This window comes from Natator depressus, chromosome 5 (assembly GCF_965152275.1).
Source record: "Natator depressus isolate rNatDep1 chromosome 5, rNatDep2.hap1, whole genome shotgun sequence".
NCBI lineage: Eukaryota > Metazoa > Chordata > Testudines > Cheloniidae > Natator > Natator depressus.
This window is the reverse complement of record NC_134238.1, coordinates 118,276,772-118,289,738: the sequence shown is the minus strand read 5'-3', so window position 1 is coordinate 118,289,738 and position 12,967 is coordinate 118,276,772. Positions and strand designations below refer to the sequence as shown.

At 46.0% G+C, this 12,967-nt stretch overlaps 1 protein-coding gene across 1 annotated transcript in view; it reads left to right on the top strand.

Moving 5' to 3' along the window:
• Positions 1–2,882: 2,882 nt before the first annotated feature.
• Positions 2,883–12,967, top strand: part of PTGR1 (prostaglandin reductase 1) — a 29,431-nt gene continuing 19,346 nt past the window's right edge. Inside the window, exon 1 of the mRNA XM_074952113.1 lies at positions 2,883–3,003. The gene's annotated coding sequence lies outside the window, so the exon portion shown is untranslated. The remainder of the gene's footprint in view (positions 3,004–12,967) is intronic.

Sequence of the window (12,967 nt, the reverse complement as noted above, 5' to 3'; positions counted from 1 at the left end):
AAATGGTATGTCACTGATGTGTTCTTGGTGCTGTGTTTGGAGAGGCATGTCTAGGTGCTGCTAACTTAGATCCAACTGAAGTGCAAGTTACCACTGCTGCTAAACTGCATGGGAACATTCTCCACACTGGTGCATAGGTTGAATGCCACCAAATTTGCCAAAAATTTGTGTATGTGATTGCTGGCAAAGACCAGGTTATCAGACTGTTGTCTTCACTGGGGGTGAAGTACTAGCTGTCAGGGCTCCACCAAATGCACAGCGACTCCCAAAGTAGCTCTCAGTCATGCTGCTGGAGGGTATAGTGTTGACACTGAGCATTTCTTGTTGCCTTGGAGGAGACTTAGATGCACGAGGCACCAGAGGAGTTTGTGAAGCTGGAGGCATGTCCCATCGGTTCCAAAACAGCTACTGATAAGACATCAGGCCCCAGTTATAAGTACCCCATGGCGCGCTGTCCCTAGACCTGCTCCTATGAGAGCATCAGTGTTGAGATCTGGATCTCCATGAGGAGGGTGGGAGCAAATTTTGAACCCTGCCATAATCAGACCTGGATATGTAAGATCCTACCTTCAACTCCAAAGAGGAGGAGTAGAAATCCAGTGGCCATGGAGCTCTGGTACCAGGTGGTGTAAAAGGAGTTGGCAAGTGGGATGGATGAGGAGAAGCAGTAGGTGTGGGTGAAGCACTGGGGGCTTGCCTGGTGACAGTACCGATCATCTGATTTGGAGGTGTTCTGAAGACTGCTCTGAGGGCTGCTCCGTAGAAGCCAGTGTTGAATGGGCGAGTGCTGAGGATGTAGTGGGTACCAGCGCTTGCATTGAAGAAGACAATGCCAAGACATCTGGGCAGGAGTGGAGAGTCTGGCACTGAAAGGCAGAGGAGGTCCTTGGCCACTGTGGACACTTCTGGTGTTGTCAGCACAGAGAACGTCTGGTAGATAGCAGGATGCAAGAGAACAGTCAACTCTGTAGATGGCCCCGGCAATGGAGTCAGCCTCAACAGTACTAAAGTCGGTGCCAGAGTCAGTGGCTCTACACGAGTGGCTCTGGAACAGAGGTGGTTCTAGCCCATTGGGGGCCTTAAGCAGAAATATATTTGCCCTCCCCTTCACAACACATAATAAAAAGCAAATAGTGGTGCCCCTTGAGCTTCTCAGGGCCCTAAGCAATTGCTTAGTCTGTTTATGCCTAGCGCCGGCTCTGTCAAGGAAGTATGCATTACTGGGTAGCACCTAGCTGGTTCTCTGAACTCAGTACCTGACTTGCTCCTGGAGGATTCTGCTGGAGACTGAGTGATGATGAGACAATTTCATAAACATCTGAGAAACAGGATTTGAGTGCTTCCCCCGCTCCTCACCCCTTTTATTTTTACCCACTAGACAATCCCAAGCCACCTGGTTGGCCAACATTTGTGAAATGTTTCATTTTATTGTTGGGAAATTCAGCCAACTGGCAGCTTCTTTTAATCTATCAGAGAAACTGCAAGGTCAAAGAAATATCTAGGTTGTATGTGTTTACTTGAGTCACAGCATGTATAGATAGTGAAATGCAGACCTCAGGCACCGGACAAACTGCCTCTGCAGGTCTGAATAGTGTAAAGTTGGAGCAGCCTTATTGTAAGAAAGCTAAGTGGATGGATTAGAATTAAAAATGTATGGACCGAGATTTTTAAAAAATTGTCAGTGATTTTGAGTGCCTCAAATTTTGGGTGCCCACCATGACATATAATAAAGGGGCTTGAATTTTAGAGGGTGAGTGTTCATCCATTCTAAAAATCAGGGGTCCATTTAAGCTGTCTCAGTTTGGGCACCCAAAAATTGAGGTATTCAGCCACTATTCCAATTGATCAAATTTTTCCTCAGCCTTACAAGGAGAGGGTCTCAAGACCACATTTGTCCCTTGTCATAAAGTTAATCTACACACTAGTATTAACTGCTAAGGAAGTACTACAGGCACCAGAAACCGTCAGATTCCAGCGTGGGTTTTGTTCAAGTCACCTCTTTCAAAACTTCTAATTTTCAGACTATTATATCCAGGTGGCTGATCCCTGCTGTAACTCCATTGACTTAGTTGGAGTTAGACTAAAGATGAATTTGACCCAGGGTCTTTCCCAGATTAGGAATGTCCATGTTTTGTTTTGTTTCTGGGGGTGAGTGCACTGGGAGTCACAGTACAATATTCGCAAAAAGAAAAGGAGGACTTGTGGCACCTTGAGAGACTAACCAATTTATTTGAGCATAAGCTTTCGTGAGCTACAGCTCACTTCATCGAATGCATACTGTGGAAAGTATAGAAGATCTTTTTATACACACACAGCATGAAAAAATGGGTGTTTACCACTACAAAAGGTTTTCTCTCCCCCCACCCCACTCTCCTGCAGTGATGATCCAGAACACTGGAGCAATTGAAACTCCGTGTAGGAGGAAATACAGTGAACTAGTTTAATAACTTTCTATAGCGGGAGAGGACAAACCTCTGTTTTTTTGTTATTACTTGCCTTCTGCAACCTGAAGTTATATGCGTGAGCCAAAGAGTGCCAGGTGCAAATCACTGTTCCCTTCCTTCATTCCCTCCTCATTTTCTTGTTTACCACCTCCTTAGCTGTCTTCCCCATCCCCATATCACCCTCTCATTCAGTCTCTCCAATACCCAAACCCAGCAGTGCTGTTGTTAACAGGTTTTTCTCTGTAGTACAAGCAAGTGGATAGCATCTCAGATGTGTTCTAGGTGCAGGAATAATTTTCCATTTGAAAAGGGAGACAGAAGTCAGGAGAATATAAAAGTCCTTTAAGAAAGCATTCAGTCTAGGAACTCAGCCTTTCTGCAGCGCTGTTAGAGAGCTATTAGTTGTAGTGATACAAAGACACAGCAGGTGGCATCAGAGGAAGTACAGATAATTATAGTGGCATGAACCCTACTTCCTGGAGCCAGAAGAGCGGGAAAGCAGAACAGAGCAGTCTAACTTCAGTGTCCAAAGAAGCTGCATCCATTAACTGTTGCACAGGTTAGTAATGGGTAATAGGAATGAACAGTAGTAACTGGGACTGAGTTGATGATAATTAAAAGGCATCATTATCTAGGCTCTTACACATTTGGAAAGTCGATCCAATTCTGTGTCTTATCTCAAACTAATTCTGATAGAGAAATGGCTGCTCAGAGTAAGCTAAAGTTTAGGTTTTTGTAATAAACAGCATTTTCCAGAAATCTAAGAGTACTAGAAATGTTTCCTTAAATTATAAATTGCAGTGAAAAACTTAATTTAGATAGTCCCCGGCAGTGTTTGTAAGCCAAACACTGCAACACCAGACTAGTGCAGGGGAACCAGAGAGTGAAACTGACTATAAAAAAGGGAAGCTCAGTATATTTTTGTTGTCTAGCCGGAGCTTAAGGCGGGAAAGAAACATGAGTGGTGAGAAACGCTGTAAAAGCCAAATTCTGACCTTAATTTCACTAATGTCACTATATTAAAGTTTATGGAATTACTCTGGGTTTATACTGGTATAAAGAAAACAGTTTTAAAAGTTTTAAAAAATGTTTTATGAATGTAAGAGTTTATTAGTCTCACACTATTTATGAAAATTGTGGTTTGTTTGTTTGAAATTAGGCTTTAACTTGAGAATGTTTCTTGAATCTGGCAGGTAAATTTTTTGAAAAAAAAAAAAAAATCAATCATGTGTTATCCCAGCCCAGAACTCCTGAGTGGGACCTGTAGTAACAAGCAGTGTAGACATGCCCACCCAGATTCTGAGACCTGGTGAGGAGGGTGGATCTCTGGGCCTGGGCTCCAGCTAGAGCAGGAATGTCTACACTGCTATTTTCAGCTTCTATAGTGCAAGTCCTACGAGCCCAAATTAGTTGACCTGGGCTCTGAGATTCGCTGCCACGGCGCAGGGGGGATTCAGTGTACCCTAAGGTAAGATTTTTCCACAAGCACTCAGCACACTGGGTGCTGCCTATGAAAATGTGGCCTTTTATTTTGGTGCCTGAATGGGAGTTGGACTCTTGAAAACCTGGCCTTAAATTAAGTGGATTGGAAGTGGGGAAATGCCAGTAATTAAACCAGGTGGAAAGTTTTTCAAGGTTCCTACAGACTGGGATAAACAGGCAAGTAAAATTTATTTTAAAATTTTGAAAAATGCTTTGATATCAGCCTCTTAAGAATCTGTATTTGTATAAAACTACTTCAGAGATGGTAGGCAAGATAGAACCACAGCTTCCTAATAATCTGTGTTAACAATGTAAAAGTCGGATTCTGCTCTGTGTCAATCAGTGGGAGTTTTGCTAATGACCTTAGTGGAAGCAAAATCTGACATAGTTATTGGGATCATAGTTAATGTTCTGAAATATGTTGTATTCTTTCTTCATAATTTTATGTATGCTGAACCTTTGTCCTGAAATTTTTATATACTGTGTAGCAACACTAGGAATGCATGATAGTCTGTCCGACTGTTCTCAACCTTTTCCACAGTGGGGACCTCATTTTTCACACCAGAATAAATATGGGGCCTTTGTCTGTGTAGCTGGGATCCCCCTCCCACTTAATAATATAGGTAGGGTAGTTGCAACCCTGAGATGGAGAACCCATCTTCTGTCCAGTCCCTGGAGAGAAGTACTCTGAGCAAGCCAGCACTGGTCTGTGACCTATTTAGCAACGGCAGAGCTGCATTCAGCCAGGAAAATCCTTATGCATTCTCTGTGCTCAGACACCCAGTTCAGATCTTTGTTATTTGAAAGCCAATCACCCTCAGAGCTGCTAGTATTGAGTGCTCATTTCCTCACAAAAAATAGCCAAGAGGCATGAATTAAAAAACCCAGAACTTTTACAGCCTCATCAAGTCCCCTTTTCAGCTCCACTGGAATCCTGTGAGCTGCTGAAGCTTCCCAGGGAGTTGAACAATGTGCCCAAATGGGTTGGGGTGCAATAGACTGGATTCTGTTCACTGTCTTTTTCTGTGGTAGCTTGGGCACCATCAGTGCAAATAGCAACACAGCAATGCCAATCCAACCTGGCTGCAAGAATTGATTGGTGGAAAGTTTCAAAGATTTCCCACCTCCACCCTGTAGCATGCCCTGAATGGACAGCAATACAGGGAGTCCTCATGTATGCATCCTTCCTATCTATATTGAACTCATGTTACATGTTGGGCAGAAGACATCTCTAGTTTTACCCACTTGTGGTGAGAAATTGTTGCTCTCCTGAACAGCTGCTACTGACCACTGGAAGCCATATTGTGAATTCATCAGTTGACTATATCATGGGAGAGGGGAACTGCTTTGCCTTGACGGGCAGATCCCAACATTACATTAACAGTTAAGAGAGACAACGTAATTATTGTTTCCACAATTATATGAGACTTGGGAGCTTTTAGTATTGACTGCAAACCCAAGTCTGATGCATGCAGGGTTTTCATGATTACAGCATTGCCATTTAATAAAACAAGCTTCTAATTTTGTCAACCCATGCATTGTTGCTCAAGGAATTTAATGGGTTTCTTTAGTGAATGTAAGGGTTCTGTTAGCCCCTTACTAAAACTCATTGGGGGTGTTTTGGTTGGCTAGCTCCCAGTAACAAAAGAAAGGGGAAGGGTCAATGGGAAATCAGGACCCTGAGACTGACAGTCCCTGGGAGGAATGGGGAGAGGCCAATGCTCCAGGTCAGCCTGATTGACAGGGCAGGCAGGCTAATGACAGAGTCAAGAGGCCAGGGCGGTCCCGTCCTCCCTGTGAGCTGGAAGTGCCTGGGTCAGACAGAGTGGGGCCCAGCTAAGGAGAGAGCCGGGGCCCAAACTGAGCTGGGGAGCAGAGCCGTGCCAACCAGAGAGGCAGCCCAGGGAGCAGATCCGTGCTGGGAGCAGAGCTGTGGCAACAAAAGCCAGAGAAGCAGCCCAGGGCTGGGAGCAGAGCCACAGAAGCAGCCCGGAGAGCAGACCTGTGCCGGGAGGAGAACTGCAGCAACCAGAGCCAGTGGGGCCAGAGTAGCAGCAGCGCTGAGACAGAGTGGAGCTGGAGCTGTCCGGAGGCGGGTGCGGTGAGCAGCCAAGGAGAGCGAGGGGGACCCTGGGCAGCAGGACCAGCGAAGGGAGACACCCCCAGCCGAGAGGCCTTGCAGACCAGACTTGGAGGGGGATCGTAATCCCGACAGGGTGGGGTCAGCGCTGGGAAGAAGGATCCTGCCACCTAGAGGTGAGGGCGTGTGGCCACCACCAGAGCAAGTGTCCGACCCGCAGCATCCCTACAGCACAGCCAGGGCCTGAGAAGGAGGCCTGGGACTTGTGAGGAACAGACTGTGAACTGCTCTTACAGAGATGCTGGTGGTGGTTATGTGTTTTCCTATAACCTTTCCTGTTTTTTAAAAAAATTGACTGCTGTTTAATAAATTGTATTTGCCTTGAACTGTATGTAATGATCAGTGGGTCAGGGAAGCATCCAGTGCAGAGAGAGCACCCTGGAGTGGGGACACTGCCCTAGGTGACCACAACAAGGTTGGGGGTCGAGCCCCCCCAGAAGTCCTGGGCCCAGCCTTGTTGGGGTTACCAGGCCTCTGCCACACAGGAGGGTGGAAGGGGAGCCCTCAAGGGCAGTCAGGCCTCTGGGTAAAGGAAGGGAGAGTGAGGATTCAGATCCGTTCGCTCGCCCATTTCACTGGGGTAGTGTATAAGACAGGAAAGTTCCCCACAATAGCGGGCCTATGACCCTGCTTACATAAAGCTGATTGCTTCCTCTCCACATGCCTCAGTGTTCCCTCCTTTTGATGGTCATAAGTAAGGCTCCATGTTTGTCACGTGACCTCCTTGACTTCTGCAGCGGCTGGTGTGCCTGGCCCTGGGGCTGCCTGAACAGCTTGGGCAGCCCCTGGGCCAGGTGCACCGGCTGGGGCATCCTCGGGCCGCTGCCTCCCAGCGGCAGGAGTTTGGGAGTGGAGTGGGGGCTCAGGGCTGGGGATTGGGGTGCAGGTCAGTGCTTATCTGGGGGGCTCCCCTCCCTCAGCTCCTAGCTTCACGTGCTGCCTCTGCCGGCCTGACAGGCACCGTCCCCGCAGCTCCCATTGGCCACGGTTCCCAGGCAATGGGAGCTGCAGAGCCGGGGCTTGGGGTGGAGTGGAGGAAGCACGGGGAGCTCAGGAGCAGCTGGGTAGGGAGCCTGCCCCAGCCCCGCCAACCCTCCACCCGTTGTGCCCCCCCACCCATCCCCCCGGGCACCTCCCCACCCCCCTGAGCACCCGCAGCACCCCCTGGGCCATCCCCCAACCCCCCAAGTTTTAGTCACAGGTGTATAGTAAAAGTCTTGGACAGGTCACGGGCTGTCAATTTTTGTTTACTGCCCATGACTTTTACTGAAAATACCCGTGACTAAAACGTAGCCATAGTCATAAGCAAACCTCAGAATCCTTTGCTGGCTGCTGTGAAAACGCCTTTGAAATATCACAGTAGCTGAGAAGCAAAGCATGCTTGGGTCTGGTCCCCAAGAGAGGAAAGTCAGTCTGCAAGTGGCAGATCCATAAAGAAGGGGAAAATGGTAAGAAAGGGAGGCAGGGCTGGATGATGATATTCGGAGGCCTTAAACTATGTCAAGCATAAGAGGCCCTGTACCATTAAAAAAAAAATCAATTTATTATTTTCACAGAAAGGACATTGAATATATAAACCCGAAAGCTTTATATTTGCATATGTAGAAAGGCAAAGTTTTAAAAATAGAAAAATAATCCTCATTTTCAGCACCCTTCTCTGTAACGATGACTTCATGACAAATTTTAGACAAATTCTTTGAACTAATTGCGTAAGTAAAGTAAAAGTAAAAAATCTTTTTTTCCCAGATCTCCTTTATTTACCAACCGATTTTGATAAAATTGTCAGTTTTTTCTTTAGAGGCCCCTAACATTGCGAGGCCAGTGTTCTTCACTGCAAGGCCCGTGAGCCAGTTGCGGCTCCCGTGGACTCTAAGTGCAGCTCCCTGTCGATCGCGCTCTCCAGCGGCAGTGAGGCTGCAGCTAAGGCAGGCTCCCTGCCTGCCCTGGCCTCACGCTGCTCCCGGAAGCGGCCAGCTCGCCCCCGTGGCCCTGGGGGATAAGTGGGGAAGCAGAGGTCTCCGTGCACTGCCCCTCTCTGCAGGCATTGCCCCCGCAGCTCCCACTGGCTGGAAACGGGGAACTGTGGCCAATGGGAGTTGCGGGGGCAATGCCTGCAGAGAGGGGCAGTGTGCAGAGTCATGTGCCCCCACAGAGGCCACAGGGGTGCGTTGGCCCCTTCCAGGAGCGGCGTGAGGCCAGGGCTGCCCAAAGTAAGTGCTACCCCCTTCAGTGGGCAGGTTCTGAATAGCTCTTCCACCACCCAACCTGCAGCGTCCTGGGTCAGTCCCCCATAACCCCTGCTGCACCCCAAATCCCTGCCCCAGCCCTGAGCCCCTTCCCAGAGCCAGCCCCCAGTACCTCCTCCTGCACCCTGTTCCCCCTCCTGCATCTAAACACTCTGCCCCAGCCTGGAGTCCCCTCCTGCACCCAAACTCCCTCCCAGAGCTTGCACCCCTCCCTGCACCCCAAGCCCCTGCTCTAGCCCTGAGCCCCCTCCCAGAGCCAGCCCCCCATATCCTCTCCTGCACCCCCCCAAGCAATATTACCAATTATGGTAATATTACAGATATTACCATATCAATCAACCAAGAACTCAGAGTGTTCAACCATCTGTGTTGGATTGATGTGGCTCTCACATTGAGGGTTTCTTGCCAAAGTGGCCCCCATTTCCAAAATAGCAAAGAGCAGTGCCCTAAGCTGTAGTTTAGTTATCTTATATCTTCATCTGGCATCGAAGGGAGGGTGGTCACAACTGCCCTGCTGCCTGGAACAGAGCAGGGGCATGTAAACTGTAATGCAATTCCTTTCCCTTTTGAGTAAGAGGCATCTGCATACAGGTCCCATTAGGACAGGGAGAAGCAGCAAAGTGGCAGGCTCCTGGGTGCAGCAAAATGGAGAATTCTGTGGCTTGTTGGAAAAATGCCACATTCCGTGCTGCAGAACTAGAGTCCACCGGGCCTTGAATGTGACTTATGGAGCAGTTCATACCTCTTAGAGCTATTGTTTCTGGCTGGCTGTGGATTTTAGCCAGGGTATCATTCCCATTCTAAAGCAGTTGACTCTTGGCTTATGGTTTTGCAGTTTTCTCCATGACCAAAAAGGCTAGAAGTGTAATTTAAAGAGATCTGGTAAAGCCCTCTGAAACCTATTGGTGACCCCTGGAGGTCACGACCCTCAGATTGAAAACTATTGGCTAGCCTGTCAATCACCAATCTCCTGAAATATTCTGGGCTATAAGATATCCACGGTCTTACAATTTAGTTTTGTATAGGTCCAGACATTATAGATTTTAATGGGCTTTTTAGTACTGTAGAGTTGCTCACCTTTCCAAAATCCATGGGAGGTTCTCAGTTTTCTCAGGTTCTCACTGGTCTTGCCCTCCATCCTGTGAGTCTACGCTGTAAGGCAGGGAGAGTATTGAATTTTGACCTTGCAGCATCATGACGTTCGGTTGTAGTGCAGCACTGACACATGATGACTTTGCATTTCTGCACTGTGATATCCTATCAGTTTGTGATAACAGTGCTGAAGGAACTGAGAATGCAGTGTCATTGTCATGACAGTTTAGCAATTCTGATTTCATGATGCAGGGTCAGGAATTTGTCCTGCAAATAATTTCATTATTCAGGCTTGGCACTTATAGCGCACATTTCCCCACATGGACCTGAAAGTGCTTTATGAAGGTAGGAAAGCATTATTATCCCCATATTGCCAATGAGGGATATGAAATGCAGATAGGTGTCAATGGGATCTGCAGTTGCTCAAAAATATCAATCCTTAAGTGACATAACCAAGATCACTTATCGAATCATTGGCAGAGCCAGGAGTAGATCCCATAATGTCTGATGCTGTCCAGTCCCCTGATGTCACCTCCAGACTATAACCTGTACAGCCTAGTATTTATAAAGTTCTTCAGGTTGTTTCATTGACAGGTGCTTCAGAAATGTTAAGTACTGTTGTTATTGTTAGAGTGTCAAACAACTGCGTAGACCAGGTAAGGAAGAGAGGTAACAGGGTAAGATATTGTTTCCCTGAATAATTTCTCTAGTTTTTTTAAGTCTGGGTGTCTGCCCACAACACAAAACCTCCACTGAGCTATTGCACAGTGGATATATTGTGCTCAGGAATAAACATTTTCATTTCAGTCATGCATGTCGGAAAGCCTCTAAGCCTTTTCAGAGAGAATATGAAGAAAACTGACCTTGGTCTAACACACACAGCAGTACGGCCAAATGAACTGAGACTGGCAGCAAAACCAAACCAGAGTCCGACTCAAAATTTACAGTAAATAAAGAATCCAGGGAGAAACAATACTAACTGACAAAGGAATGAAACAAAAGTTGCACTCTGCCACGAAACCGCAAATCATCTCAGCTACGTTAAGGCAGAATAACGTCCCAAATGCCTGAATGTGGGACAGTCAAATGTGCTGATCTGTTTCTACAATTGACATAAAAGCAAACTCGATCATTTAAAACTTGGCTTTATACAGTGTGATTTAGAGGAAAGCAGGACACGCATTGCTTTTGGGTATCTGTTGGATATGGAAGCAAAAACCTTATGGAGTGTTGGAATACGTTATCCACAGCACTGCAGGCAATATGTATGTGGAAAGGAATGTACAAGTCTTTCCCCTTCTGATTTCCGTTCTTATAAGATTTTTGGTGGATGGGGTATGTCCAGCCTTAATAGCCATTAAATGTACTTTTGCTAATCGCATCTCTGTTGTGCGGTCTTACAGAAATATCTATAGAGCTATTCAGTAGAGAATTCTAATTATTCTACATATTTAAAGAGAACTCCTTTAGTTTAACAATAAACCAGTATAAGGCAGCATGTCATATTCAGTATTCTGTGAACCTCAGGCAAAACCAAGAGCTTCAAATGCATCTGTGACTGAGTGGCTTCATTCCCAGTCTGAAGTGGACATAATAATCTGGACACAGAGTTACAGACACTCTTAATGAATCAGCTCATAGATGAGCTGAAGTGTTTTTAAAATAAATTGACACAGCAAATGATCTCTAGGATTGTGAGCTATATGAAACATGATTTGTGTGAAATGCAGGGGGGTAAGTCAGGACAAAGTTTGGCCAATGATGTTTTCATGCTGACTGGATTTTTAAAAGTCACCAGGTGAAGTGACTCTCGTTTCCTTAGGTTCTACTTGTACAATAATTCTTAAAGACATTTTGGTGCAGCTGTGAGGGCTGTCACTTTGTATTTGCAGATCACATGTATACCAGAGTGGCGAGTCAGTTCCTGCTCTTTTATTTGTGTTCAGAGTGCCCATGGCCACAGATAACAATACCATCTGGCTTTTCCTCTAATCCTGATCATGCAATAATTGATTATGGGAGGCGGTTTTTAAGATGGCTCTGTTAATAACCTTACATGCATAGGGGCTGTGTGGGAAAGACAGAACCTGAAGCGAAAGGTGTAATGTTCTTGCTGGGATTTAGGTGTCTAAAGCAGGTGCAGACAGACAGTGAAGGGTATTCATGGTATCATATAGGTTTATCCTCTTTACTGCATGTAAGGAGCTTGCTTCTAACCTTTGACACAGTGGGTAGATGAGAATTGCTGGTTATTTGTGAAATCAGTTAATGCACTCGTGTAACATGTACCATTGCTGAATGCCAGGGATTGTGGCAGAGTTCCTTTTTAAGTGGGCCAAAGTAATGTTATACCAATAAAGGGAAAAAGGCAAAATAACACATTTATTGTGAATAAAGAAAGAATCATAGTAAGCAGTTAGTTATAGCTATAACATTCCATTCAATTTCATATTTATTCACACATTCATTCACACACACACACAGGTTCTGCAAGGTTGTTATCATAGTTACCAGCCTTAGAGTTGCTCATGCCAAGCCACTGGCCAGGTGGCCTGGACGTGAGGAGGGAGCAGGGCCTTGTCAGATGCTCATCTGATGCTCCTGGAAGTTGGTTTGCAGAATCAGACCCCAAAGTTCTCACTTTCCAGAGTCCATTTTTATAGGAATTTCTTCCTATGCCAGTCTATGGGAATTGCTTCATCAGCAGATGGCACATTCCTGACGGCTCTGTGCTGCCAGATGTTATCTTGTTCTTTGGTTCTCCCATTCTTGAGGCTGTTGGGTGGATTCCAGTCTGCCCTCCGGGGGGGTCCTCTGGTTATTTCCACTTGACGCCTTCTTCAGCTGATGGACACTGGATTCTTAGGCTGGCACCTCCCTGATCATTCAGTTATTATCCACACCAAGCATCCATCCACATACATCTTCTATCTCTATTTTAATCACAATTGTTAATACAACAAAAGGGTGGGGAGTCCGAGTGCTGTTTCTTTTGTTACAGAGTATTGCTTTGAGTCTCTCTCTGTGTGAATTGCTTTGAGAACAGACTTGGTCTTAGAATGTACTAACGCAATTAGCAGCTTGCAAGTTTCACACAGAGGGAGAGAAACAGTACCAAAAACCAAGAGACCTCTTAATTAGTAATACCCTGGAATTTAAACTCTGGGGAATCAAACTCATTTGTGATTTTAATACAGAACTTCTTTAATATGATCCAACAATGTACACCTTTTGTATGTTCTCCATTGGCCTACCACAAACCCCACACGTGTCTTTTAGTATCTGAAATCAGTGCAAAGCATTTAACTGCAAAACCACCACTCCCTAATACTGCTGTCTTGGCTTGTTTGTAGTTAGGCCTGGTGCTTTGTGCTGATTCGCTCACCTTGTTAAATCCTGCATAGACTTTGAATTTGGTGGGTGTGGTTATTGTAACAGGAAAGAGTGATTGGGCCCCTCAGTAAAGCCCAAGATAGTGAAGTCTATTCAGAGTCCCTCTCACACCACGCAATTCACTACAATGTGGTGAAGTGCCAAAGCTTATTAATATTTAACAACTTGTT